Source organism: Bombus impatiens, unplaced genomic scaffold, assembly GCF_000188095.3.
Source record: "Bombus impatiens unplaced genomic scaffold, BIMP_2.2 scf_1500, whole genome shotgun sequence".
Taxonomy (NCBI): domain Eukaryota; kingdom Metazoa; phylum Arthropoda; class Insecta; order Hymenoptera; family Apidae; genus Bombus; species Bombus impatiens.
This window is the reverse complement of record NT_177919.1, coordinates 976-7,375: the sequence shown is the minus strand read 5'-3', so window position 1 is coordinate 7,375 and position 6,400 is coordinate 976. Positions and strand designations below refer to the sequence as shown.

The following is a 6,400-nucleotide window of genomic DNA, read 5'->3' as shown; positions in this document are numbered from 1 at the left end:
TTAAAGATGACTTAAGATAAATAACATGACTTGAACCTGAAGTTAAAAATTCATAATGCATTTTAATATTTTTTTACAGTGTGATATCGTTCGACTATAACGTTATTTAGTCATAACTGATAGTGTAACTTTTTAATTAATTTTAAGACCATTAAATTGGCGTATTTTATTACACATTGCACTTTATAAAAGCAGAAGAAGAGTCGCAATTAATTAGAGTCAATTCGAGGTAAACAATAACTCACAATAACAACAACAATAAAGAAAACGAATTGGTATAGTAAAAAAGGAAGACCTGCCAGTTCGGTTGGCTAAGTGTTAAGAAAAGTAAAAAAAGCCAACACCACACGGAGTTCCCAGGCGGTCACCCATCCAAGTACTAACCGTGCCCAGCGCTGCTTGACTTTCGTGATCGGACGAGAACGAGTATTTTCAACGCGGTATGAGCGTTGGCTGAAGTAATCAGTTTCGTTATTTCATGCTATCCAATAGACTAAATATTTAAGAAAACATACATTTATGTATGTATGAAGAAGAATGGTATTTTGAGACATGCAGTCAGATATATAAAATTTTTCCTGGCTTCGTTTTCCATACAACGAATTGTGAAGTTCGGTCATGTAGGTACGCGTATACTTAAAAAGTAGTGAATCAAGTGGACAGAACTTCATAATTGATTTTCTGGAAATCCAAGTCTCGCGTCGAAACTTATCACTTCATACTCGACTCATTTTTGTATAGGAAATCAGGCCCTTATGTGATGGCTGCGCCAGGGACGTTGAGGGTTTCGTTTGTGATGCTATACCTTTTGCTCCATTTATTATTCTCTCTCGTACTTGTGATTTCTATGCCTATTTGCTTTATTTTGTAGATTTTTGTTCTTTTCCTTTATCAATTCGAAGGTACGGTTTGACTTGTAGTTTCTTTTATATCTATTATTTGAGAATGTTGCTGTATCTGTGAGAGTGGGGTCTCTCGTGATAGCAATATGTCGAATCTACTTGTTGCAACAAATTCGAGTCGGCTGAAGATGTGGTCGTTGGTTGAGTCATTGTGATGGGAAAACATTTGGGATCGAAACTAGGTCTTCGATTTCTATGGCGTACTCGTATTTTTGGCCAGTGAAGTCCGACCTGTTGGGGGGATCACAGCACTCTGACGAGAAAGAATGCATTCAGCTCGGCATGAGCGTTAGTTGAAGTAATCAACTTTCTTATTTAATATTATTAAATAAAAAATATTTACAAAACATACAATTATATAGTAGAATAAATAGGATATGTGAAACCATGCGTGACTTCGTTTTCAAGAAAATGGTCTGTGAAGTTAAGTAGGGGCAATTTCATAATTGATTTTCGCAAAAACAGAGCGAATAATGTCATTTTACATATTCGACTTCATCTTCGCCACGCGCAGGGAATCATTTTCGCCTTCGGTTTGTATCACAATTTTCGTCACATCTATTTTTGCATTCTTTCAAACGACATACGTATGTATAATACTTGTACATTCTCCAATTCCGAATATTAAATACACATAATATTACCGGAAAATATAAACAAAGCAATATATAGGTAAGCGTATATGCGAGAATGATACAACTTATGGTGATAATCGTTTAATGCTAAAAAGATATTTTCTTGATGTATACGACCATAGCTTATTAATACTTAGGCAACTGCGCGCGCCAGAGCGAGCTATACGCTTCTCTCTCCACCGCGACCGCACAGGCCAACCAATACGCTTTCCACTGTGCATTTTTCTAAGGAGGACTAATATGCACTAATACTTAAAACAAAGGAGTATAAAAATTATGTAAGTGGTCAATCATATTTTGAGATAATGATTTTGTTTAACGATTTTACATGTTGTTTATTCAAAACATCAAATTAGAAGTATAAATAGGTATAGGTAACATTAAAGACATTAAAGATGACTTAAGATAAATAACATGACTTGAACCTGAAGTTAAAAATTCATAATGCATTTTAATATTTTTTTACAGTGTGATATCGTTCGACTATAACGTTATTTAGTCATAACTGATAGTGTAACTTTTTAATTAATTTTAAGACCATTAAATTGGCGTATTTTATTACACATTGCACTTTATAAAAGCGCCCCCCCCCCCCCCCCCCCCCAAATACTACGCCTAGGAGTTGCCAGTGAGTGTGTCAAATTATTCAATGACATTTAGTAACAAAAGTGATGAATAGTGCACGTGTTATCCTCACTATCAAAACAATCAGGTTAATAAATGAAGAAAAAAAGATAGAAGACAACGGATATGGTGACCAAAACAATGAATCGGAACTCTCCATAAGCGGAATGAAAAAAGCCACAAAAAGAAAAATGCTAATGCAAAAATCGACCAAGAACTTTCTTGATAAAGGTCGCTGAAACTCAACCTTCCGTCAAATCTGATAGGTAGGAACAAAAGCAAGAAAGTAGTAAAGAAAGTAAAAGAAAAGAAGAGAACACAATAGGAGATGCATATAGGGGAAGAAAACAAGATCATGAGTACAGCAGAAGCTCCCAATGGCACAAATGCCAACAAGAAGTAGATGCGACCTATTGCTATCACAAGAGACCCCACTCTCACAGACATAGCAACATTCTCAAATAATAGATATAAAAGAAACTGCAAGATCAAACAGTACCTTGGAATTGATAAGGGAAAAGGAAAAAATCTACAAAATAAAGCAAATAAACATAGAAATCACAAGTACGAGAGAGAATAATAAATAGAGCAAGAAGAATACCATCGCCAACGAAATCCTCAAGGTCCCAGGCGCAGGCTTCACAAATCACGCAGTGAGCCCTTCTCTAACAACCTCAATACCAAAAAAGCCAGGCACATCCCAAAGAGGTTACCAGCCTCTCCACGGAAAAACGCACAGAAACAAGCACCTCCACAAAAAGAGGCAGGAAGCCTCCAATAAACAGACTGCAAAATCCGAAGGACACTAGAAAACTCATTGAAGAGACTCCAAACACAGAGTCATTCCACATTAAACGAATACACGCAGGTAAACACGTGTTGTACCTATATAACATACGAGACTTTAACAAAGCGGAAGAAATATTAATTGAAAGTGTTAGCTACAGAGAATAAGAAACGCGCAGAAAAATTGAAAAGCTCAGTAAAGCTCTGCGCTTAATCATACTCACTGAAGACGAACCTGGTAGACGCTCATTTAGGACTCCTGGGACGGAAACATTATCCGACGATTCGGGAGGAGAGTCAATTATATCAGCAAAACCTGTACCGGTACTGCAACCAACAGCTGGACCCCATCTTGTCAAACATGAAGGCAAACTACCAGCTAAGGGTGGCAACGAACAAATCGAAACTCTGGGAGGAAGAGACGACGTTGGTGTAGGAGGCTTCATAAAGAATGTCAGGTACGCCAGAAACCAATGCTACCAGAAACCATTGTTTCTAAAATTAACTCTTGTGAAGAAAATAATTGAAAGTAAGAAAAGAAGTACCCGCTTGGTTGAAATCGAAAACTACGAAGAATTATATCCCGCACTGCGATAGAACGTCTCAATCCCAAATACAGTAACCAGTTGCCGCGACAAACTTAGAACGCCTAGACAAGCAAACACGGAAAGCGTACAATCATACAATATGCGCATCCGACAACAATTAAACAAATTAATTTATGCTATTTGAAACAAACATTTAAAACCTGCAAGCAGGAGAATCGCTATACAAGAAGAGAAACTCGACACAATAAAAACAAACATCATGAATCTGAAAGAAGACACTACAAGAAGAGAAACTCGACACAATAAAAACAAACATCATGAACCTGAAAGAAGACATCGGACAATAAGTTATCCAAGTCAACCAGATGCACTGGTCAAAGCTCAGGACCTCGCGTCGGAAATGGAGTTATATATCAAAAAGAAGCAAGGAGCACGGAGACCAGCGATAATACTGGCAAACCGAACGAAGCCAAAAGAAGGTCCCGACAGATAAATAACAAGCTGTTCTTCCGACAGATAAATAACAAGCTCCCGAATGAATGAGCGAAAGTAAAATATTCCAAGTGCTCATGAATCGGACACACAGGCGAGAATTGTTACTTTCGAAATTTTTCATTCATCCACCAAGGAAAGGTCCCATCTCGAGTGAACCAAACAACAGAGATCCCAGAAGCAACATACCTAAAGTCAACTGCTTCACCTAGACGAGATTACATTACCATTCTAGAACACCAACTACCAGATCAAACTCCGACATTGTAGCGGCACTCGACAGCAAACCTTCCAACAGTTACTGTCCTGTGGCTTGCTACAAAAAGACCCTATTCTTCGGATAAGATGATCGCCAGATGTCGAAACATCTTCGTAGGATATTTATAATTAGCTCAAGGACCCGCTATAAATCTTAGGATCTATTTAGCTGAAGTTCTTCAAGTGAACAAATAGTCTTTGTCTTAACAGTCCCAAAATCTATCACCTACTACGGGATGATACGGGAAATCTGCTCTTTTCACGTACGATGCTTCCCGCTAACAACTTTCTCTCAAGGGCGGTTAGCGAGTTCGCTGTTGAGTGCCGAAGCGTGCAGACGTGTGTCTAGTGCTCTGTGAGGTTCGTAAAAAAACACGTGACACCCATCCGTCGAAAGTGATTCGAAATAAACTTAACCCAAGTGTTTCATAACTAACCAGTGGAAAATCCAGCACTCCTAATCTCTGATCCGTATCATAGCCTCTCGATTATTTACTTCAAATTGAATTAACTAGATCGATGATGGCCCAAATATCCCGACCAGGCTCTATCTAGCAAAACCACAACTGCTCCGCTCTTCCTCCCCCGTGACAAAAGGACAATATGTCCCTCCTAACATACCAGACGAAAAACATCAAAAAGCTTAAGCTAGAAATGGTTAAAACTAACGCAATCACTAGCCAAAACGAACAGACAACAAGTGATGTAACCGCCTATAGTAGATAATCAATACTAGAATCCACTAATGGCTCCATGGACACAGCCGAAACACCAACAGATCAAAATACGCGCAAAAGTCCTCCTCTCCCATTTATCTTCATTGACGACGTCATCGACATTCAAACAATGGTAAAGTCCATTGAAAAAGAAATTAACAAAGAAGACTACAAACTTAAAATAAGCAATAACCAAGTCAAAATTCTGCCGACCAACCCAGAATCATATAGGAAACTAACCAAGCTACTAAAAACCGTTAACGCAAACTTCCACAGGTATCAACTAAAGCAAGAAAGACCTTTTCGAGTGGTACTACGCAACATCCAACACTGAACTAACTTGGACGAACTGAAGTCCAAACTCCTAAATCTTGGCCATGAAATAACAAACATAAGCAACATTAGACATAGAATTTCGAAAAACCCGCTATCCCTATTCTTCATCAACTTAAAACAAAAACCAAATAACAAACAAATCTATAACCAAACAAATCTATAACATAACAAATCTATAACATAACTCGACTAATGAACTCGGTAGTAAAAATCGAACCTCCTTTAATAAAGAAAGAGATAGTGCAATGTAAACGGTGCCAAAGGTACGGTCACACGCAGAAATATTGCAATCGTAATTTCCGCTACGTTAAGGGGGTATTCTGGTCTAGAGGCATGAATTTCGGACGATAACTAAAAATATCTCGCCAAGATACGTCCAAAACGACTCCTCGGCTGATCTCTCTTCTGATCATTCCCCCGATAGCTACAGTCAGTTCAACAATTATAGAGAATACACCTAATGGCTTTATTCATAACCAACTCACCAACTGCCAGCTCTTTAGGGAAGTCTTTAATCGCTCAATTTCAGTCTTAATTTCATTAAAAACTAATGAAGATATCGAAGCAGCCGCGAAATACTTAAACACGAACATAATAAACGCGGACATTATTAAATACCTGTACTCTCCCTTCCAAATGTCTCCTCCTATTGAACCCTTCACTTCTGCAGAGATTATAGAATCAATCAGTCGTCTAAATCCCAAGAAAGCAGCGGAGCACGACCTAATAGGCAATAAAGCAATCAAGGAACTTCCCATAAAAGGGATTGCACTCATCATATCGATTTTCAACGCAATTCTTCGAACCTTGGGTGTGTTCGTATAGAAAGTTGTGTTGGCTACAAGGAGTGTTTCTTTCGCTGTGTGGAAATCGGATAGGTTTCGGAGGTAGAGAGCATGCTTACCTGAGTGTATCCTTTTGATACAGAATTGATTGATGTTGGATACTTCCTCCATAAGCGCTACCGTGTCTTTTGGGTCTTGTAACGTTATGTTGATAGGCGGCGGTTTTTATTCCCTTGTAGTGGTTGGGGCGTCCGTACGCTCCTCTGCGGTGTGTCTGGTGGAGTGTCCGTCAGGTGCCCCCCCCCCCGCCCCCCTGGC

At 38.8% G+C, this 6,400-nt stretch overlaps 1 non-coding gene across 1 annotated transcript; it reads right to left on the bottom strand.

The window, feature by feature from the left end:
* Positions 1 to 335: 335 nt before the first annotated feature.
* Positions 336 to 454, bottom strand: LOC112213865. The gene has a single exon (XR_002947784.1). It is a non-coding gene; the product is annotated as a 5S ribosomal RNA (ribosomal RNA).
* Positions 455 to 6,400: the final 5,946 nt, after the last annotated feature.